This window comes from Protopterus annectens, chromosome 3.part1 (assembly GCF_019279795.1).
Source record: "Protopterus annectens isolate FY-2018-M chromosome 3.part1, PAN1.0, whole genome shotgun sequence".
Taxonomy (NCBI): domain Eukaryota; kingdom Metazoa; phylum Chordata; order Ceratodontiformes; family Protopteridae; genus Protopterus; species Protopterus annectens.
Genome location: NC_056732.1, coordinates 354,422,518 through 354,445,565, shown reverse-complemented (window position 1 = coordinate 354,445,565; position 23,048 = coordinate 354,422,518). Strand labels below are relative to the sequence as shown.

Sequence of the window (23,048 nt, the reverse complement as noted above, 5' to 3'; positions counted from 1 at the left end):
TTTAGGGCTCCATTTAGGACTATAACAGTAATCAACAACACATACTCCGCTTCTAGGTACAAAAGTTGGTATTATTTTATTAAAATTCTACTCATAGGTCTTTTTTTTGATTTTTTTGTTTCAAATCAGCTTTTATTTTCCTCAACTATTCATTCAGACTTTGCCCAGTCATAGCTGATGAGCCACTAGATGACCAAAAATGTGACACTGCAGTCCATGTTCAATCTAGAAAAATGGCTTTTTTAAACCAATCTTATAGCTGCAAAGATGAATTAGGTAGTTTCTTCCCACTCTATTGGGATTTGGCCTAGTATGTTTCTTCATTTTACCACATACTGGTATTTTATGAGGCCATCATACTTATGATCTACCTAAACCATTCATTTGGGGTAGTCCTGGATGAGGTTGATGCAACATTGTCAATACGGAGGGACATTGTACAGGAACAGATTCCAGATGCCCTCAATTTTCTGAAATAGTATTGCATAAAACTCAGCTCATTTATTACATGCCCACCTTTCAATATGATCTCAAGAACAACAAGAACAACAACAGATTATACCCTTGACAGTCAAATATTCGATTTATTCCATATGCATGTGTGCATTGTAACTGACACCTAACATTATATGATAATTAGTGCCTAGGTATGTGGCCTGCTCTTTACTAGAAAGCCAACTCAGTATCAATGTAACAACTTCCTGGTTTGTACACAGTTTTACACTCTGTGTGGTGCTGTACACTTGGTAGACCAGCTGTAAAGTGTGTTTCCTTTCAAGGAACAAGATAATTAGAGACCTGTGATGTGCATGCGTTGTAAAAATGGGATCTTATAAACACTAGGAATATCATAAATTATAAACTTATGGGCAACCGATTTTTGTCTAGTTTTGAATACTTTTCTTATTTCTCAGACGTTTGCTGGGTATATGATGAAAAAAAAGCAAGTGATTTATCGATTACTTACTGCCATTAGGCATTTTCTTTAATATGCACAGCTACTCTGACATAAGCAGGCTGCAGCAAGTTTCCTGGTTTTAGAAATTGTTTCCTGTTATTTCACCCATGTTTATCTGTTCATAACAGATAATTTAATAAATCTAAAAAAATTTCCAAACTGCTGTCAATCATCATCATTATCACCAGCATCACCACTCTACAAAGGATATGTGGGTTTTGCACTAACTGCTGTACGCAGCCTTTGTCACTATGCACCCCAAGCACCTCCTGTGCTATGGATATTTGGGGTTTGCACAGACCGATATGGGCCACAATCCCCATGATTACTGTAGACCCCAAACACTTACTGTATTACTAATTTGCGGGGGTTTGCACAGCCTGCTATGCACAATCTTTATCACTATACACCACAAGCACTTATTGTGGGTTTGCAAAGCCTTATGTGAACCATCATCATTATCACCATACATCACAAGCACTTACTGCACTATGGATATGTGGTTTTGGAACAGGCTACTATAAATCACCTTTGCCACTACGCACCCCAAGCATACCTCTCAAATGTCCAGATTTTCACAGAAAGTCGGAATTTTTTGCCTCGTGTTTTTGGTCTGTTCCTCATAAAATTTGTATTTTTCGGGCAAATCACTGAGAACTAAAGTCACTAAATAATGACATACATTTGAGATTCAGGCGTTATATCCTTCAGAAAATGCATACCAACGCAAAATGTGTTATTCTAGCATATGTCTAACTTTACAAGAGCAACATTTAAAATCTGTCCCAATTTTTGGGTCTTTGCCCCACACATCATTATCCAGCACCATCATCACTGTGCACCCCAAGCACTTCTTGTTTCCTATTCACCACTTTTATCCTTGTGCATTCCCAGCACTTATTACACTATTGTTATGTGGGTTAGAACAGCCTGCTGTGGAACACCACCATCATAATCAATATACACCCCATACACTGTACCATGGATAAGTAGGGGCTGCACAGCCTGATATGGGCCATTATCAACACCACCACTGTACTCCCAAGTATTTCCTATGTTATGAAAATGTGGGATATAAGCTTGTTATATACAATCTTTGTTCTTATAAATTTCACGAATTCACTGTACTAATGCTACTTGGGGTTTGCATTGCATGACATGCATGTCTTTTGACACTGAATACCCCAAGCACTTTCTATATTACTCATATGTGTGGGTTTCAGATCCTGCTATGGAACAACTTTGTCACTTTATAACTCAAACACTTCCTGAGCTATTGATACGTGGCACTTACACAGCCTGCTATGCAGAAGCATAGTTAGGTTGGGGCAAACAGTGCGGCCACTCAGGGGGCAAGGTGTTAGGGGGGCACAACTGGGAGAGTAGTACCTGCATTAATTTCTGTAATAGCATTTCTGAATTCTGTTACAGAAAATAATGCAATACTGTTTTTGCAGTCAAGCGTCAGACTGAAGCTCTTCAGATATTTGTATATGCTATTAAGATGTAATAGGCTGCTTGCCACATTTGCAGCAAGTAGTTTGCTAAATTTATTAAAAGCAGAAAAAAAAACTCCTTTTTTTAAATCTTGCTGGGAGCAAATCAATAGGAATGGACATGGACTTGACTTAATTCACTCATTAGGTGGGAGGTCAGATCAGGGAATGGACTTTTTTTGCTCCTCATCTTTTAAGTTGAGGGACGAGCAAGTTGTTGTTGAGAAGAATAGATCTGGCTGGAGAGCTATGTGACTAGGGATAGTGGACCTTTTCATTCAGCTCCTCAAGTTAGAGTTGAGGGGTACCAGATCAGGGGAATAGCAGAGGACACCAGATGAGCCAACTATGATTCTGCTGTGATGCATTGTCTTTGCAATGTACACCCCTGAAATGCTTACTCCACTGACGAACTTTGGTATACACAGCCTAGTTCATAGGTTCATAGGTATGTACTAGGCTATCAGCCCAAGGGCCTAAGTGAGCATAGCCAATAAGGTTCCCTGGCTTACGCCACCCAAGAAAGTTATTTTCCTGTGCCCCTGTTGAGCAGAGCCACAGAAGTGATCCCCGGGGTGTATTTACTATTTCCCATCCACTTATCAAGATTTTTCATGTAGAAGGATTTCCTGACTACTGTGGCAATGTGATTATCAAAGGAGAGACTACTGTCCACCTGAGTCCCCAGGTCTCTTATCACACATTCATTGTTAAGTACACTGCCGCCTATGTGGTAGTTCATGGGTACAGAGTTTTTACCAAAGGGGATGACAATGCACTTTTTGGTATTAAGCTTGAGCCCATGGCTCTGACACCAGGCATCTGTCTCAGTCAGGCCCTTCTGTAGGATGTCCACATCATTGGGGGACTCGGCTATGGCTCCTAGTTTGCAGTCATCTATAAACTTCATTAGCCAAAGGCCTTCTGTGTTAGCCTGTACTTCAGAAAAGTAGATACCAAATAGGAGAGGTCCCAGGACTGAACTTTGTGGTACTCCACTTGTCACTGGTTTGAAGTCAGATTTGGAGTCTGCCACTTTTACAGTGTGGGTTCCGTCAGTGAGCTAGTTGGTAACCCATCTTGTGACATAGGAATTTATACCTAGTTTAGTGAATTTAGCTATAATTCCAGAATGGGGGATGGTGTTGAAAGCCTTGGCAAAGTCAAGATAGGCTGTGTAAACCACCTTACCCTCATCTACAGCTTTGGTGACTGCCTCAAAGAAGTTGATCAGGTTCAGGAGACATGATCTGCCTTTCACAAACCCAAACTGGGTTGGGTCCAGAGTTTGGAGGTTACCAATGTCTTTGTTTATGAGTTCCATGATGATATGTTCCATGGCTCTACAGACCAGGTGTGCACCATTCAGTGAGCACAAAGCCTGATGTGAGACTATGACTGAACAAAGTTAGCACTGATTCTTGACATAGCTATAGAATGCTTTGTGGTTGTCCCTAGAATCAGTGGTGATTTTGTTTTCGTAGCTAGCTTTGGAGGATCTTATAAGAGATCTCAGCTTCTTACTGAGGCTAACCAGGGGAACTCTTCCACTAATGGGATTTTACTCTCTTTTGCAAACAGTTTCTCTCTTCTGTTGTAGAGTTTGTTTATGGTAGGGGACCACCAGATTGGCTTCTTTTTTTGGAGGATAGCATCTTGGTTCTGTCTGGGATAGCACGATCCATGCACTCATGTAAGTGCTTATAGAGTGCATCTGTGTAGGATTCATCAGTCGTAACTATATTGTCCATCTGCATGGATGTCATGAAGTTTGCCACTTCTGTCTTAAGAAGCATGAAGTTGGCTTTGGAGAAACTTTTTACCATGATTTCCTTAATGGGGGGTGGGATGTGGATATCTAGGGTGATTAACTTATGGTCGGATCTGACCAACGAGGAGTTGACTTCGGGTGTGGAACATCGGTCAATCATGTTGGTAATGACAAGGTCTAGGATATTGTTGCCCCTGGTGGGGGTGTGGATAAGTTGATCCAGGGCATTGGAATTTATGAATTCCAGAAAGAGGTGAGCGAATGAGTTGGTACATGAGTAGTTTTCCCAGTTAATGATGGGGTAGTTGAAATCGCCCATTATTAGGATATTTGGTTGAACCCTAATATTTTCCAGTATATCAAGAAAAGAGGATTGGGAATCTTGGGGCATGGTGGGGGATCTGTAGCAAGCTACAATTTGGATTGAAGTTTTGCCCAGAGTTAGTTACACTTGGATAACCTCGGATGCATTATGCTGAGCAACTAGCCTGGAGATGTGGATATCTTTAATGAATATGGACACACCCCTGCCTTTGGTGTTCCAGTCCAGGTTAGGTGGCCAAAAAGTATGGTATGAGTTATAGCCTGGTAATGCAGAGGTGCTCCCTGGAGCCATGAACCAGGTCTCAGTCACTGTACAGGTATCGATGTTCTCAATTTTAAGGAGTGCCTCGAGGTAGTGCATTTTGAGATTAAGACTACTAGCATTGAGTAGCAATACCCTCAGTTTTTGCTTGCCTGTTCCTGTTACAGTGGAGAATTTGTCATTTGAACCTTGCCTAAAAAAGGCATTATAAGGGCAGCAAGAGGCTTAACTGGTATCCGGAATCCCAGGGGTGACAGGTGCAGGCCATCTCTGGCAAAGCATCGTGGTCTGTCGACCATGTTGTCCCAGGCAGACAGATACTGAATCCCCTTAGAAAGACAACAGAAGCTTAGCCAATTGTTGAAGTCAATCATTTTGTCCTTGTACTGTGGTATCATTCTGGGCGATGGCAGGATGCTACTCAGGGCTAGGGCCATACCTCCCTGAGCTACAAGATCGGAGAGCTCTTCCATGTCTCTTTTCATGTAGTCCAGGGAGATACATCTCAGGTCATTCACACCAACATGGACAATGACAGAGTCATATTTGTACTTGTTGAGGAGTGACCCGAGTACGTGGGTTATGTGGCGGATCCTGGCAACCGACAGACAGCTGACAGTAACCTTCTCCTTGTTTAGCCTGGTGAGCAGGACATCAGTGTGCCTGACTATAGAGTCACCTATGACTAGTGTGTTGAGTACATTGGTTTGCCTTATGGGCTGTGGTTGAGTGGCACACAGAGTCAGTGGGCTATATGTCATTTAGGTTGTGTTGGGGAGTGGAGATTGCTTGCGTTTCTGCTTTGGAGGTCTCTGTTGCTTGAGCATATCATTATTGAGAGCCTCCATGAATGTTTTTGTGTTTCTGTGTGTGGATTTTGGTGGTATAGGTTTAGTGGGACTATGTAATGAGTGTGGTGTGGTGCAAGTGTTTACCTTCTCCTCTTGACTGTCAAGTTCAGTCTTGGTAGGAGAGAGCTTTACCTCCAATTTGGCTAGATAAGTGCACCTCTCAGAGGTTGTGGTGCTGGGTGGTAGGAGGAGAGGGTTGTCTGTGTACATGAGGCAATTGCTACATCGCCCCAACATGGCCAGATTCATCAGATAGACAGGACAGAACACTGGGAGCTGACCCTTGGACATGCCTGAATAAAAACGACTTTCCCCTAGACAAGTGAGGAAAGTTGAGTATAAGAGCTGTTTTTCTCTAAGCATGTGAGGAAAGTAAGTACAAAAACCTGATTTCCTCTAGGTAAAAAGGAAGGTTGAGTGCTGTAGTGATTTGTAGCTTATTTAGTGCTACTAACATGTTCTGAAAATGTGCTGATCATGAATAAGCAAATTCAAGTGATAAAACTAAAAATCTGTACCAGGATCTTGTAGTAGATAGGCTCCCTAGTGCTTCTCTCTCCCATTGATGAGCTAGAATGCTTCCCTCCAACACAGAAAGGCTTGGGGGGCTCAGAAGCTACCAAACAGTCCTGGATATAGCAAATCTGTGTCTGGACTAGACTAGTTACAGGAAATTGGGAAACAAGCGCAAATGTGGGCTTTTAAACCAGTACATTGAAAGAGGTGGAAAAACTGCCAAACCGCCAATAAACTACAATTTCTGGGCCAGAAACCACTCTTGTGGTAGATAGGCTACCTAGTGCTTAGCACTCCCACTGATAAGCTAGAAGGCTTCCCTCCAACATAGAAAGGCTTGGGGGGCTCAGAAGCTTACAAACAGTCCTGGATACAGCAAATCTGTACCTGGACTAGACTAGTTACAGGAAAGGTATGAAACAAGCGCAAACGAGGGCTTTTAAACTAGAAAGTTGAAAGAGATGGAAAAACTGCCCAAATGGCCAATAAACTACAATTTCTGGGCCAGAAACCACTTTTGTGGTAGATAAGCTAGAAGGCTTCCCTCCAACACAGAAAGGCTTTGGGGGCTCAGAAGCTGACAAACAGTTCTAGTTACAGCAAATTTGTAACGCTAACAGTCCAGCTATTTACAGGAGTATTATCTTTCAGGGCACAAAGGACTCTGCAGTCTGTGTCATAGTACTGCTACTCTCCCACCAACCCTGCTGGTAACTCCTCTTGCATGCACATGCCCCTGCCCTCCCCATATGTGTTCTGAGTGTAAATTAATGTGAAATTCTGCTGGGCGTATTTAATCAGTGTATTATACACTGGTCTGTACTGCAGTCCTACTCATACTCTGAACTGTATATACACTAACATAAGTGATAATTTTGCACTACTTATGTATAGCTTTTATATTTATACATGCAGTTAGTGGGATACAGTTTTACTGGTTTTATTTTGCTTGTTGTATGGAGCCCATGTTATGTTGGAAAGGGGCCCTAGGGCTATTCCCCCATCCAGATAAACAAAGAAACAAACCAATAAATTAATCTCTAATGTCAACAATACAGAACACAGTGTGACAAGGCAACATGTGAAGCAAAGAAGATGCCTTGAATGCCTGGTTGTAGAAGTCACAGCAGATAAAGACAGACTGCAATTCCAAAATGTAAAACTCTAATCAGAAACTACTTATAGTTTAGTTCATGCTGTTATAAACTATACTTGTGTAAGGATACAAGCAGGACTTGGGAGACTGCAAAAAGTCAGCAATATGATGATTAACATCCATTACAAGGAGCAAACAAGAGAGAGAATGGATATAAAAGACACAACAGAGGAATACACTGCTTTCCAAGAAAATATGTTGTTACAGTAACAAGATGCACTAGACAAGGTTAAACACAGGCTAGTCCCTAAGATGTCTGAAGAACATTTTCTGCACACAATAGGCAGTGGGTGTAGAGTTCTCGGGGAGAAAGTAACAAAGGTGACACTAGCCACAAGATTAAAACAAAAAATAAAACAGATATAAGGAAACTGCAGGTATCAGGAGAAAAGAAAACCAGCATACTTCTTGGGAAACATAACAGTATTACTCAGTCATACTGGCAGGCAGAATGAGACATGAGACCTTGCTTGTTTACGGTGTCTATGACTCCATATATGACCATGTGGTTTATTATAGCAAGATGTCTATCCAAGACTTAAAATTATTCACAACACTATGTGTGAACTGACCCTTGTGCCAGTGAATTTCCTCATATCAGGTACTACAAGTCTAGCAAGATTCATGCAACACCTGAATTAAACCAGCACTTAATCGGCACCAGAACAGTTGGTAATGCGCCCTCCTTTATGACTATTATAGCTTGTGTAACATTAAAGAGTGGCAGTAATACAGGGAAAGTAGTATGCTGCAAGTTTCCAGAATCACATTTATTTCTCAATATTTAACCACAGAATTGTTTTAACTCTTTTTCCAATAAATAAGTTTGTGAAATCTTTACAGAAAGTCACAACAGGGCCTTAGCATAATAATGACAGAGACCGAAGCGAATAGTCATTTATAGCATACAGGAAAAATATAGTTTGCCATTATTTACTACACAAGAAAATAGGCAACGTGTCATATTTCTAAAATCCTTACACATCTCAAGAATTCTCAGTATTATGTTCAGTAATTTAAGCTACAACTAGTTATTGTATATATTGCTTAAATTAATGTACTTTACATACACAAAAGTGATTGCTCATAGATATGCACAGCTGAATATTATTTATCCTACAGTATATATTCAGACAGTAAATAATCATTTAGGAATTACTGATGTACATGTAACTTTTATTACATTAATTTATAGCTAACATTGGCATAAGACTGGCACCAAAGTCTATACAATTCAGAATCTAACCATTTAGTGCCTTAACATGGAAAAAGAAAATAAAAGATGTGACTGGCTAATAAACATTCTATCCTCAAATTATCTCAGTATACAAAAAAAGTACTATGGCTTAAACTTTTGACCTGCTTACCCCTTAGGATATAGTTACTTCTTAGATGATGCCCAAATGCACCATTTTCTCAACATGCTTCTCACCTTTTATCTTCTAGAAGCTCTTTCATGTGCAATGTGATACCTCAGGAATGAGTAATTATACGCAATAATCTCACTTATTATGTGGATCAGCAAGACACCTGAGACACATGATTGCAGGCCTTCTTAATTACATGCCCTGTTGTGCCTTAAACACACATAATGTCACCCTGATGTTCATGTTTTATCAGCAGAGTCAGTACCAAAACTACATTTATCATATACCAAAATTGTACCAGTAATGATGAGAATTCTAAAATGCACTCATCCTTAGTGCAAGGCAGCATGGAAATTGTGCAAATTTCCTAAGAAAAATAACAGCCACTGTTGTACTCAGTATACAGTACGAAGCCTAAAACCTCTCTCAATAATACCAGACTAAATTCACAGAAAAAAACAGACAGATGCCATTGTTGCATAGGTCATCAGTGTGCCAAGTACTTTAGACTCAAATTAAATGAGTGAAAATATGCTAGGTATTACCTGCTACTGGACAACATTTTAAGACACGTTTCCCCAAGTAGAAAACAAAAGGGACAAACAGCCTCAAAGCAACTGCCTTAAGAAGTAAGCATTTCAACAAACAGTATAGCATTTTTCGTTTTTTTCCTTACCACTGAATCTGCATACAAGTATACAATTTTTAAGAAAAGGAAAGAGTTTTAAGATGACCCATAGTTTCATGCAATGGTCAACAACAGGAACCTTCTGTCAAATTGTTGTGTGCTATTCCACAGTTCCATTTGTAAACAGGTACGAACATTACACCACACCTCAGCTGAGTACTGACAGGTAAAAAAGTCTAGATGAGGGGATTTACTTATCAGTAGCACTGTTTCACAAATCTGTACACTGTTTTCAATGCAACACACACCAAAGATATTCACAAGAGTAATTATTTTGGTGGGAACTCCAATAACTGAAATGCACATATATGTAAGTTGCAATGCCCTCCTTCAATTATTTTTTAGTTAACGGCATGTTTGTTGCAGCCTCAGAAATATTCACAAGGGTAACAATTTTGGTGCCAGCTTAAGAACTGAACCCCAGCCCCCACTGTCTAAACTTAACTTGGTTCAGCTGATTGTGTACTTAGTGCCTTTATTTAACTGAGTTTCTTTGGTAATTTCACATATATTTTACTTCTGTTTTACTATGCACTTGCCTACATGCACAGTTTTACTTTTGTGTACTGTAAAGTTTAACCTGTTTAGCCAAAAATGCCTGGCAGAGGCATTCTACTGCATATATGAGAAAGTGTGTGTGTGTGTGTGTGTGTATCTGACTCCTAGGTTGGAGTGGATGACTTTCTGTTTTCTGTTGCTGTGGAAGCAGATGGTCTTTCCTTCTCGTATTCACTTTTTGTCCCTTCCAAGGCTGCTTCATTTCTTGTTTGTGGGGTTTAGGCTTAGACTTTCATTGTGAAGTTATTTTTTTACCTTTGTGGGTGCTTTTTACTACCCTGATCAGAGTTTTTGGCACTTTTGTTTCTGTAAATTGCCCTTAATTTGTGTCACAATCTAACTGCATTTTGTTTTATTTCTTTTTAACCAGATTCAGGAGTGATGCTACACTCTTGGGAAATGTGTACCTTAGAGCTAGTGTTTCAGTTTTACTTATTAATTTTGATCTTTGTACAAGCAGCTGTGCTGTGACTTAAAAATCAGGGATATTCTTAGAACTGAAGCTGCAACTTTTTTTCAGTTTTTGGTACCCTAAAACGTCAGTGCATTCTAAAGTAAACTAAACAAAATATAGCTCAAAAGTTACACACATTTCACAGAACTAATTGAAGAAGTCTGAACAGATATCACAATTTCCAACAACACTGTAAGTTCACTCAACAAATGGCACTGTTTCTTGTATAATTCAGTGTCAATAAAAACATAGTGGAATCTGAAAAATCATCACTATAGCTCCCACTATGCATTGCATGTGACATGAAAATGTTGGAGGACAGTTTCAAGGAGACAGCGAGGACACTACTAGCACAACCACTTCTGGCTTTTTAAGAAATAAGAAAAGAGACAAAATGCCAAACCAATGACTCTGTTTGGAAGCAGTCAGTTTATGATAGTGCAATAACACTGTAATGAGGTAATGTTATCCTCTACAAAGTTGAAGATCAACATTTTCATTATAATTCAGAATAAAGAGTTCTAACTAGAGGGCTTTCATCTCAGGCAAGGAATGTTTTTCAAATGTTAGCCTTCATATTCTTAAAGTCTGCCTTTGTCATACGGAAAATGTTGAGGAAAAAGTGTTTGGTTGCAATAAACAACTTTTAAGAAAAGACTGCATTATTTTTCAAGACATGCGCATCTGTTATGCATACACTTATCTGTTATTCTGACTTCTAACTTATCTACACGTCAACTAATTTTTGTTTAACCTGTCAGTATAACTGCTTACTTATCCATATACTAAGTCATTTATCGTAGAGACAGTTAATATGTCAATAATGTTTTTTTCTTCAGAAGCATCTCAGAACCAAGCAAATGGAGTCAAAAGTTAAAGGTAAACTAAACTATAACAGTTACCATTACAGTGAACCATGACTAATGCTAAATTTGCATCACATCTTTTTTTTAGTCATACACTCATACAGCGATTTATCTGGCAAGACATCAAAGCAAAATGAAACATGCACTGAAGTTTTAAGTGTGGCTGATTTCAGACTATTACATTTAGCTTTACCTATCATTTATTCTGAGTACTGAGTGAGAAACCCCCCGCTTCTCTCTCTCTCTCTAAGCAGCTGCTTATCCAAAAGCATTTTACACACATCTGTGTTCCTCTGTTCAAGATAAATGATCTCATTATCTGCAAAAATCATATCAGAATGTCAGTGTCCACTGGAGTCTGTATATAAAAGTGACTGGTTTTACTGTTGTTTGACTGCAGTTAACCTTTCATTGATCTAGTCTGACAGCGTTAGTATGAATTTGTGTGAAATAATATATGTTATGAATATATGTATTATATTTGCTCATAGTTTGGAGATTTAACATGTACCTAGCAATAAACTGACTATAACTGGTGGACTCAGAGGCATTCCTTAGATGAAATAAAATGTCTTCCACTGCTGCATAATCATGGTTTAATCATAGTTAAACAGCCAGAGATCTGGTAAGATAAAAGTAAGCTGACATGTTACTGTGGCCAGTATTTTTCTTTAGTGGATCAAAGCCGGGCATCTGAGATGTGCACAGTCAATTAAGTGGCTTGGTGGCTATGGAGACAGTAGATGTCACTTCTAAAATTTCAATGATCTGGTTTGGCAGGGCTAGAGTGAAAAAGTATTGGTATTATTTTATCTTTACATGCCCCACTAGGGATGTACTGTGCCCAGATCATAACCTAACAAGATAGCAAGTAAAGTAGCCTGAGGCTACCACTGTGCACATTTAGTGATGTATCTGGGCTGGGGAGTGTGTTTCTGGTGATTTGTTTTTATTTACTCATTTTCTACTACTTATGCATTTGTCAGTGTTTCCCTGATAAATTACTTTATCATGACAGAGGCAGTTTCTTGGACTTTGAAGCCTGTGGGGAAGAAGGGATCTGTGACTGAATGTGAACTCTCAGTGTACTGTAGCAATTTTCTCCCTTGTGAAGGAATAAATCTGGTACACAGACAACTAGCAATCTGATTGGTCAATGTTCCTTGCCCTTTTATAGGTTCATAGGTAGGTACTAGGCTATTGGCCCTACGGCCTCTATAAGCCTAGCCAAAAATGTACCCTGGCTTTCACCACCCAAGAAAATTATTTTCCTGTGCCCCTGTCGAGCAGAGCCACAGAGGTGATCCCTGTGGTGAATTTCCTATTTCCCATTTAATCATCAAGATTTTTCTTGAAGAGTGCTAATATAGAGCTTTGTTTGATACAGACAGGTAGTTTGTACCAGAGTATGGGAAGTCTCTGGGACAGGAATCTATCCCTCCAGCATGTTCTGTTTATTGTAGTGACAAGATTTAGGTCCCTAAAGTGTGTAGCTCTGAGGGATTGGGATTTATTTAAGTGGAGCATATCCAAAAGCTCTGGGTTTGCTATAGCTTTGTATGTTAGGCAGAGATCGCCTCTGAGCAGGCGATGTGTGATGGAGTAAAGTTTGAGTTTTTTGAGACGGTCTGCATAAGGCATCTGTTTGAGGCCGGTAATCCTCTTTGTGAGGTATTTCTATGGGCTTTACAGTTGTTGTAGATGTCTTGTGAGGTACATACCAAAAAGGGCGTTGTACTCTATTATGTGTCTAATGAGTGATGAGTAGAGGGGAACAATGACCACTTTTTTCCTGGATGAGAAACCTTTTGTAAATGAGGTGTGCCACATAGAAGGATTTCCTGACTACTGTAGCAATGTGATTATCAAAGGAGAGACTACTGTCTACCTGTGTCCCAAGGTATCTTACAACACTTTCAGTGTTAAGTAGACTACTACCTATGTGGTAGCTCATGGGTACAGAGTTTTTACCAAAGGGGATGACAATGCACTTTTTGGCATTGAGCTCTGACATCAGGCATCTGTCTCCATGAGGCCCTTTTGTAGGATGTCCACATCGTTAGGAGTTTCGATTATGGCTCCTAGTTTGCAGTCATCTGCGAACTTCGTCAGCCAAAGACCTTCCGTGTTAGCCTGTACTTCAGAAAAGTACATACCAAACAGGAGAGGACCCAGGACTGAACCCTGCGGTACTCCACTTGTCATTGGTCTGAAGTCGGATTTGGAGTTAGACACTGTGGGTTCTGTCAGTGAGCCAGTTGGCAACCCATCTTGTGACACAGGGATTTATACCTAGTTTAGTGAGTTTATCTATAATTCCAGAGTGGGGTATGGTGTCAAAAGCCTTGGCGAGATCTAGATAGGATGTGTGAACCACCTTACCCTCGTCTACGACTCTGGTGACTGCTTCAAAGAGTCTATCAGGTTTAAGAGACATGATCTGCCTTTTACAAATCTGAACTGGGTGGGCTCCAGAGTTTGGAGATTACCAATCTCTTTGTGTATAAGATCCATGATGATACATTCCATGGCCTTGCAGACCAGGCTCATTAGACTAATGGGGAGGTAGATACCTGAGTCTGTGGTGGCTCCCCCTTTGTGGAGTGGGATAACCATCACTGTACGCCATTCAGTGGGCACAAAGCCTGAGGTGAGGCTATGATTGAACATGGTGCTTAGGTTGGGTGCCAGTTCATTCTGCAGTTTATGTAAAACGCAACCTGGGATGTTGTCAAGTCCCATGGATGCTGTGTTCTTGGCTTTGGAGAGTATGATTTTTACCTGTGCAGCCGTGATTACAGGAATTTTGCATTCTTCCGATATAGAGATGGGCCCTTTAGGGAGTGAGAGGGGAGTAAAGTTAGCACAGAACCTATCTGCCAGGATGATGGCAATATCAGTTGGTTCTGTATATTTAGTGCCATTGTGCTGTAACTCAGAGCAGATCTGAGTGTTGCCATTGAGATTCTTCATATAGCTATAGAATGATTTGTGGTTGTATTTAGAATCAGTGGCGATTTTGTTTTTGTAACTAGCTTTAGAGGATTTTATGATGGATCTCAGCTTTCTACTGAGGCTGACCAGGGAGTTCCTCCAATCATGGGATTTTACTCTTTTTTGCAACAGTTTCTTTCTTCTGTTGTAGAGTTTGTTTATGGCAGGGGACCACCAGATTGGCTTCCTTTTTTTTGGAGGATAGCATGATCCATGCACTCGCGTAAGTGCTTATAAAGTGTATTTGTGTAGGATTCAGCAGTTGTACCTCTATTTTCATACATATACATCTACACACACATGTAGACACACACACACACATATATATATATATATATATATATATATGCATACACATGTGCAATTGAACATAACATAAGTGGGCGTTTGGGAAAATCTTTCAAATATTATGGTTTCAGCATTAGGGATGGGAATGTCTGTGCATTTGTATGAGGATTAGGAACAGAATAAGGACTAAGGAAGGGAACTAACTTTGTGTTGTGCATATGTGTTGGTGTTTGTGTTTCCCCAAGTGACGTATGCCACGACAGTGCTATGGAAAGTATTTTCTAAGATAGGATGTAAGTTAGGACAGGGTTAGCCCCCCCCCAAAAAAAAAACACCTCATTAATGCATGCAAACCCTAACCCACAGCCTTCCCTAACCCTGCACTTTACCTTAGGAAAAAAAAATGTTTCATAACTCTACCACTACTCAGACAAGTTATGTCTGAATGTGTAGTGGGGTTTTGGTGATGAAAAGAAAATTATGGGATTTTTTTTCAGATTTGTCAGTTTTTTTATGTTGATTTTCAAAATGCCAGTATCATGATCTGAGTGCTGATGCTTGTGCATTTTGATAAATCAATATGTGTATGTATATATATATATATATATATATATATATATATATATATATATATATATGTATACACATACAGACACACAATCTATATATATATATATTTATATATATATATATGTATAAATAAATAAAACTATATATATTTATATATATGTACATATATGTACATGCATGCACATACACACATTCATACAGACAGGGCTATATACATATGCATGCTATGGTACACACATTTATTGAGCAAAGATTTTTAGTAGCCCTGACCTACACATACGTGATCACCTTTTAGAACTGACTGATTCCCAACATTTTCAAGCAGTTACTACCACTCAGCAATCTCATGCAGTCATGCCAGCCAAAACTGCAGAAATCATACTGCTTCGATGCTTAAGAAGCATAGAAATCTTTGTAATTTGAATTTAAAATAGAAGGTAATTTAAAAGAAAAGCTATCTTTTTCAACAGTGCTACTAAGTCCAGCAACTATACATTCAGCAATATAGGATAAAATCAGAACCTAGAATCATAGCTCTCAAACAATCAGGGACAAATTTCAACAGAATCAGGGACAAACCCGGAAAAAATTCAGGGACATTTTTTTAAATATTAATACTATTAACCTGAGACATTGACAGAATAAAAGAATGTTAATTAATATACATTTTGTGAAATAAAATAAATCTATAACTTAATTACTGCCATTATTTATTGGGTACAATTCATCACCTCTCCTCTAATAGTCAGCAGGTTTAGGAGGGATTAAGAGGGACAGAGCTAAATTTTAATCAAAATCAGGGACATCCCTGGAAATCAGGGACAGTTGAGAGGTATGCCTAGAATATCTGTCTGGTTATTCGTGAGGATAAAAAAATTATCAAAATGCATATCAGTTTGTAAATCCCTCTCCCGTTCTGTGTACCATGAATTCCCAAGACTAGCTGAAATGTACAAAGACAGACAACTTTTCATGTTTTTCTGATATTTGCTTTTTACTTCAACATCAGTTGGACAGTACAGAAGCCAATCTTCTGAAATCCTAGTAACTGTGAACACAAGCTGAAAGTTAAAGAAAACTTATCAGGGGACAATATTTTGAATGAACAAAAGCATTTCTCCTACAGCTATACTATAAAAAATACTATATTTTAAAACATACACTTTAAATTATTATCAAAAGGAACTGATGAGTAAAAGTAGATCTTGTTGCCTTCTATATTCCATAGTAGTCCTAAAAGCAATAGCCATGCAGCTACAGTAACTCTTTCTTATACTAAACCTGACAATGAAATCAATATAATTTCTCAGTTAAAAGAATTATTTTTCTGTCGGTATAATGCACCAGATTGCTTTACTTCATTTTTCAGACTAAATATGTACATTTAGGTCTCTCTCTCTCCCACATTTCGCAAGTTAAATGCAATGTCAAATGTGACAATATATATATATATATATATATATATATATATAATTTGCATATATAGACATAAAAATGCAGTACTTTAATTCATTGTCCTTAAATGCAAAAATTTACATTCTACTACTTACTGTTCAAAATTAACAGTTAATGCAGACAGCAACAACAACATTTTTTGTGAATAACTTGACGATTTCAGTTTACAGATAAAAAGTAAGACAAATGGCTTATGTTTATTTCCTGACAGATGTAAAGTCAGGTTATTGGCCTCTTGCTCTCTGAAAATGATAGCTGCTTCACAAGAACTTAAAAGTACTGACCAGAGGTTTGTTTGTAAAGTGGATCCAGACATACACACACATCACATACACCCACACTACTATGAATGTGTGTGTGTGTGTATATATATATATATATATACAAACACACACACACACACACACACACACATATATATACACGCACACATACACACACTAGTATGTGTTTACAAAATCTGCATATGTATGTGTGCACTTCTTTAATTGTATTAAATAAGTCACAAAGTTTTAGTACATTTTAAAGCACTGTACATTTTGCCAGAAAATCATGATTCCTAGCAGTTCTCAGACTTTCTAGTACATGTAACCCACTTGCACTTGAACTTCCCTAATTTCGCAACACAATCAAAATAAATCAAAATAAAATTCTGCTCGGTCCTGTACACATTCCTTATTCCCTAATACTCCTGGGCAATTAATAATGTGTTATGGTTTCAGTGAAAGTTTCCATCTGCATCACATTGGTGTTATATGTGCGAAACTGTCTTTTAGTGACATCACAGTACAAGCTGCATTCAGACAGGTACGACAGAGCATAATATGCCTAGCCAGAGCATACCGTCCCATCCCAGTGGTTGTGATCAAAGCAAAGAGTGGGAAATCAAAAATACAAAATACTTCATATGTTCAAGAGATTACTGCTTCCATATGTTTCATATGTGAAGGAACTAAAATTCTAAATAATAAATGGACAATATATAAGGAAAATGTAAATGGAAGAAAAGAAAGTTAAAAAATGATCTAACAAAAAGAAGAAAGGAAACCAGAATATGTTAAGACTGCATCTCCTTACTGCTTCCTATCCACTTTGTCTTTACTCCTTCATTCTTATTTTTAAATTGAGTTATTTTAGTTTCTTTTGCATAAAATATACTTAGAGCCAAATTATATATACACTTGTATCCTATAAATTTATGTCTGTGATTGCATTCCGTCTTCAGTCTTCTACCAGCTTCTGTAACATGCAAATACTGTATATGCCATACATCTGCTATTTTTATCTTTATACGGCAATCAAATCTCTTGAATTTATCTGCAAATAGGCTCCCCCTGACAAGTTCATTCTGACACCACTTCCATAGAAATAAATACATGGTAAAATAATGCATCAGTAAGGGACTTTTGCATAAAGTGTGCTTATCTGTATAATTCAGCAGCAGCTTAAACAAATCTTAAGTAAACTGACAACACTGGACAGCCTTACTCTGATTTTATATAAATAAGAAACAATATTTATTTTGCATACACATGCATGCTTAAGCCATTATTGTGGATTTTTTCCACTGTCTAAATGTGTGAATTTCCTTTAAATAACAGAATAAATAATGTTATTGTCTATATGCTAGACATTATTGTCATTTAAATAGTGAAAACTAACTTTTTACAAAATGAATGCATCCATGCACACTCCTTTAAGAAAACACAGGGTTGTTTTTTGCCAGGATCTTTTCTTATCTTCAAGTATCAGGTTTGACACCCAAGTCAGTTACAGCCCCTATGCACAGTCAACTTATTTTACTATTTTCTTCCTAGATTTAACATTAAAGATGTGTGGCCTTCTCATGTTCAATACCAATATAACATTTTTTTTAAAACGTGCGTTAGCAAAAGTATCATAAATGTAGTGTTTTGATAAATTTCCCACGATACTCTGCCTTCTCACATTTCAGTAACAGTGGGATGCAGGTAGACACAATTGGCTTACATGTGCAGCTCTATACTGCTACAATTCTGAATTAAAATAATCTGAACATTTAAAAACGCAAGTCTGTGACTCTTTACTAAGACTTGAACTCTTGTTTATGAGATGTCGAGATGTAGACTTGTGTATTCCCAGTCTTGTGCCTGCTCCACAGCAGACTGCACCGTCAGCAGATCTAGCCCTGAACCCTCACTATCAGAGGCTGTTAATCAAACACTTACTAGGCTGCAGAATGACGTAATGTCCAAGTGCACAAACCATCATTCTGGTTGAAATGTCACTTTCACTAATTGACAAGTAACCAACACCGCCGAATCCATCACCGAAACAGGAAATAACACCTATAAGCTTCCCAAACAGAAATAGTAAGCATGTTACTACTGCTGCTGTTCGGTGTCTGCTATTTACAACAGCATACCAAACTTACAGAGCAGTGTGCTTTACTTTTTATTTAGTTAATCTTTCTTGACCGGATTACTTTACTTGGTGTGTTTGTTGTACCTCTGGAACGTGGCCAAACATTATGAAGTGTGGACGCACATGCATCCCTGAAAAGTATATCTCCTAAAGCCAATTTAGGCATGGTCTTGCGCCGGACCCATCTCCAGCAGACAGCGTGACAAAATTACCGACTTTTAGCAACCCGAGCAATCTGTCACCACCAGTATTACTTCTGATATTTGTGCATCTCTCCTGTTTGTACATTACCCGTCGTGATGGGAAACAGACACGGACACACCACAGGCATACTAATAACTGACCACTGGCTTCTACTGTACTCTGTGAGGACACGAGGAGCAATTATGCCAAACCGAAAGAAATCAACATTAAAGAAACTTTCAAAAGTACAGCCACACAGCGTATATAATTATGGTCTACTTTACCTAGTCATTTCAGCTCATCACCTTCTCCATGGACGTAGCAAGTGTTCAGGACACAAGGCTAACACGCCCCCTGAATAACTGTTTACAAACGCCTTAGAGAAGAAGCAACAGCGGTCAGTCCTTTAACGGAGTACTAAATGGAAAACAAAGTCAGCACCGCACACACACATGTACACTAACAAAGTTAGCCATCGTGCCACCTTCTTCTAACATTCTTACTGTCCAGGCCCCCGCTCTATGATGGCAATGCATGCTGTTTACTAACAGCTAAACTGAACAAGAAATAGCACTCATTGTGAAAAGCAGGGGGTACAAAAGCACATCACAGCCAAGCTGAGCGAAGATATAAAGTTCTCACGGAGCAAGAAGACGCGGGAATACATGCGATCCAAGGCAGAGTTTTATTCCACATGCAGAAAGCTCTGTATTTTTAGGAACTTACCAAACAAGTGTAGAGACAGCGCTGGACCACCGATCTGTGTATGAAGGAACCACGTTGGACTGCAAGCAGATTACAATACATTCTATTTAGAGGAGCATTACATCACCCTTTGGGTGACGTTACGTGGGATTCCTGAACTTCTAAATCATTGCTCAGAGCTGGTAGACTGGGTGGGCGGGGTTTAAGGGGGGCGCGCTTGCTTAGGGCGGGGTCGCTAAATCTCTGGACGGTAGACCACATGTAGGTGGGCGTGTGCCCCGCTGGTCATTGGAGAGGTGATGGGCGGTACGAGACAGGCTCGAGCTTGCCGACTATCTAGGCGGAGTTAAGCTGGTGGATGACATCTTGCTGCTGTGAGTTTGCAAGGGAAAACATTTCTTGCTACTTTTCCATAATGCTTTCAGTTTTGCCAAAAAAGGATGACGTTCTGCAGCTGTGAGTTTGCCATCTCATTTACATTATGTAACTGTTTCACAGATTTATTTTATTGTAGCTGTTACTTAGTTTATCCGGAATGCGAAAGTGCAAGCTGAGACTCGCCTAAGGGACTTACTGTTTATGACAGTTCTAAGATCTTGTTTGATGACAGAATTCATAAAAGTCTGTAGTTGTGAAACTGAAATAGTTAGTTAAACTGTGCGAACTGCGGGTCAGATAGTAGACTGTCGGGCACAGCTGGATGTGTGGTCACCCGTTTTTGTGTTCTATTTACGTGTCTCAATTCATATTGACATGGAAACGTTGTGCAGTTCAGGAAGCATGCAGTTAGAAGCAAGCCGGTTTAGGGAAGTGCATGCATCTCTATACAGCACAACATAACTGATTTGTTTGAAAGCGGAGAAACTATCACTAACTTCCTCTCTCACTGAAAACCTTCTGTTCTTTGTGGGCAGGAGCAGCTTGTTAAAACGGGCTATAAACGTGGTTGTCAATCACTTAATTCTGCTTTTATTAAATAAATGCATATTTAAATACGCCACCAAGAGAAATTCAATAAACAAATAATAATAAAAAAAATAAAAGAGTCGAATACTTTCAAATAGGTACCACGAACGATGCTAAAAATTGTAGCGCGTCGCATTATCATAGCTAATTCTTTCTGGGAAATTTCAGAGTTTTTATTCTCGAGTTTGAGTGTGGACTGTACCTGCTGAGGTACATGTCAGACAGAAATAGATGTCGATGATATACCTCTCAATCTCGAAGCACAAGCAGCTAGACAAAGCCCAAAGTAATGGGTGGCAATGGCCTAAAATAGAGACATATTTTAAATATTGCCTTTATAAACTTGAAAAGTTGTTAGAATGACTGGGTTTGTGTTATCATGCATTTTCTGAAGGATATGAAGTCTGAAACTTAAATATTAGTGATGTCACTACTCAGTGATTTGCCATAAAACCACAGATTTTATGAGATGATGGAACAATCTGGACATTCTGCGAAAATCTGGACATTTGAGAGGTATGAATTTTTCTTTGCATTCCTGATGATTCTTTAAATGAATGCAGTTTTTTATCTGTCATTCATCTTGTGTCATATAAAACCGGAATGATTTCTGTGATTAAGTAAAATCTGAACGTAAGAATTCTAAATGCTATCATTCTGAAATGTAGGTTGCTGCAAATTTTCTTACATGATTAGCTTTCTGTCTGTGGAATACAAGTATTAAAGACTCGTCATATCCCGGCCTTTGCTACCATTTTTAGCTCCAGATCTATCATCTGTACTTGCTTTAGAGATACATAACATTTTCAGGCTTGATTTACACCTTTTTGTGATGTGTCTATTTTTCAAGGTATGTAATTATTTCAGTCTTGTTTTACCCTTTCAGGTGGCGTGACATGATTTTCTGAACACCCCCTTCCCCAACACACATACGATTTTGAAACAGAAAGCTAACCTGCAGGACCAAAAGAAAGAATGAGAATCCACATTTTGTGTTTCCATTTTTTCAGAAGCAAAAACAAAGGACTTTGTGAAGTTGATTTTTGTAATAGCATTCATTACATTTCATAGATTTTTTACACTCTCAATGACAGTAGTCTTATATTTTTGCTTCTAGTTTGTCATTGTTTTTTAAACTTGTGTTTTTGAGCAGTATCCCACATAAACTTCCTAAGGGGGAAGAGCTGTGTGCTATTAATTATTTAAATTTAATAGTGTTTAGGTATCCGGAATTTTCATTGGATGTATTACATTTTCAAGAATCTTTGTACCTATTCTCAATCTCTGCAGTTGCAAGTTTCCTTTGTCCTTAATTCCCAAGCAAACTTTTGGAGTGCTCTACTGGTTTTGTTATTATTCATACTTTTCTCAGTTGTCTATGATTTTGCAAGACATCTGTTATTATGCATCCACATTTTTGCTGCAAATCTCATAAAACATTTACTTTAATGGCAAATGCTGGAAAATAAATACTCAGATAACTAAATAATAACAAGTCACTAAATAACTCCTACAAGTGGTCTTCCCATCTTCATGTTTGTCAGAAACTGCGTTCTGTTAACTTTTTATTTGACTAATAAAAATACTTAACTGTTTTTGTGTGCCTTGTCGCCATTATTTTTGGATGTGTGCCTGACTGTTCTGGTAGGAGGATGAACACTTTGTTTTTGTTTGTTTGAAACACTTTTATGATTGCACTGAGCAGTGGAGTGTAATAGAAAGGCACCCAGTGCTAAAAATAAGTGATGCATTTTTTTACAAACTCACAGAGCATCACGGCAGGTCAGTCCATGTTACCAGGTTCACTTAACTAGAAGACTAGTGTGTCTCCTTGTTTTAGTGGAGACTTATACTCCGTAGCAGTATAGGCCATCAGCGGGGTAAAACTATAAGCCACCTAATGTGCTTCATTTTTCTGGTCATGAGTTGTGTTCTTTGATTGTCTAATCTAGTTGCATACTTCTCACATTTTTTGTTCAAGAATTCTGGACAAAGCCAATAATAATAGGGGGACAAAGGCCCCAAATTATGATATATATTTTTTAATTTTTACTCTCATTTACTTTAAAATACTAAAGTAGTATCTGATTGTTATCTTTCAAAATCTTTAGATGTTGCACCAGTTGTTGTTTTCTTTCGGCTTTTCCCGGTTAGGGGTCGCCACAGCGGAACTCCGGTCTGCTAATGATTGGAAGTAGACTTTCACAAACCAGGGCC

The 23,048-nt window shown here is 38.6% G+C and overlaps 1 protein-coding gene across 2 annotated transcripts in view; it reads right to left on the bottom strand.

Moving 5' to 3' along the window:
- CREB5 (cAMP responsive element binding protein 5) overlaps positions 1–19,994 on the bottom strand; it is a 1,721,100-nt gene extending 1,701,106 nt beyond the window's left edge. For both annotated transcript variants that reach the window (XM_044066812.1, XM_044066813.1), the window contains exon 1: positions 19,887–19,994. The gene's annotated coding sequence lies outside the window, so the exon portion shown is untranslated. The remainder of the gene's footprint in view (positions 1–19,886) is intronic.
- Between the last annotated feature and the right edge of the window lie 3,054 nt (positions 19,995–23,048).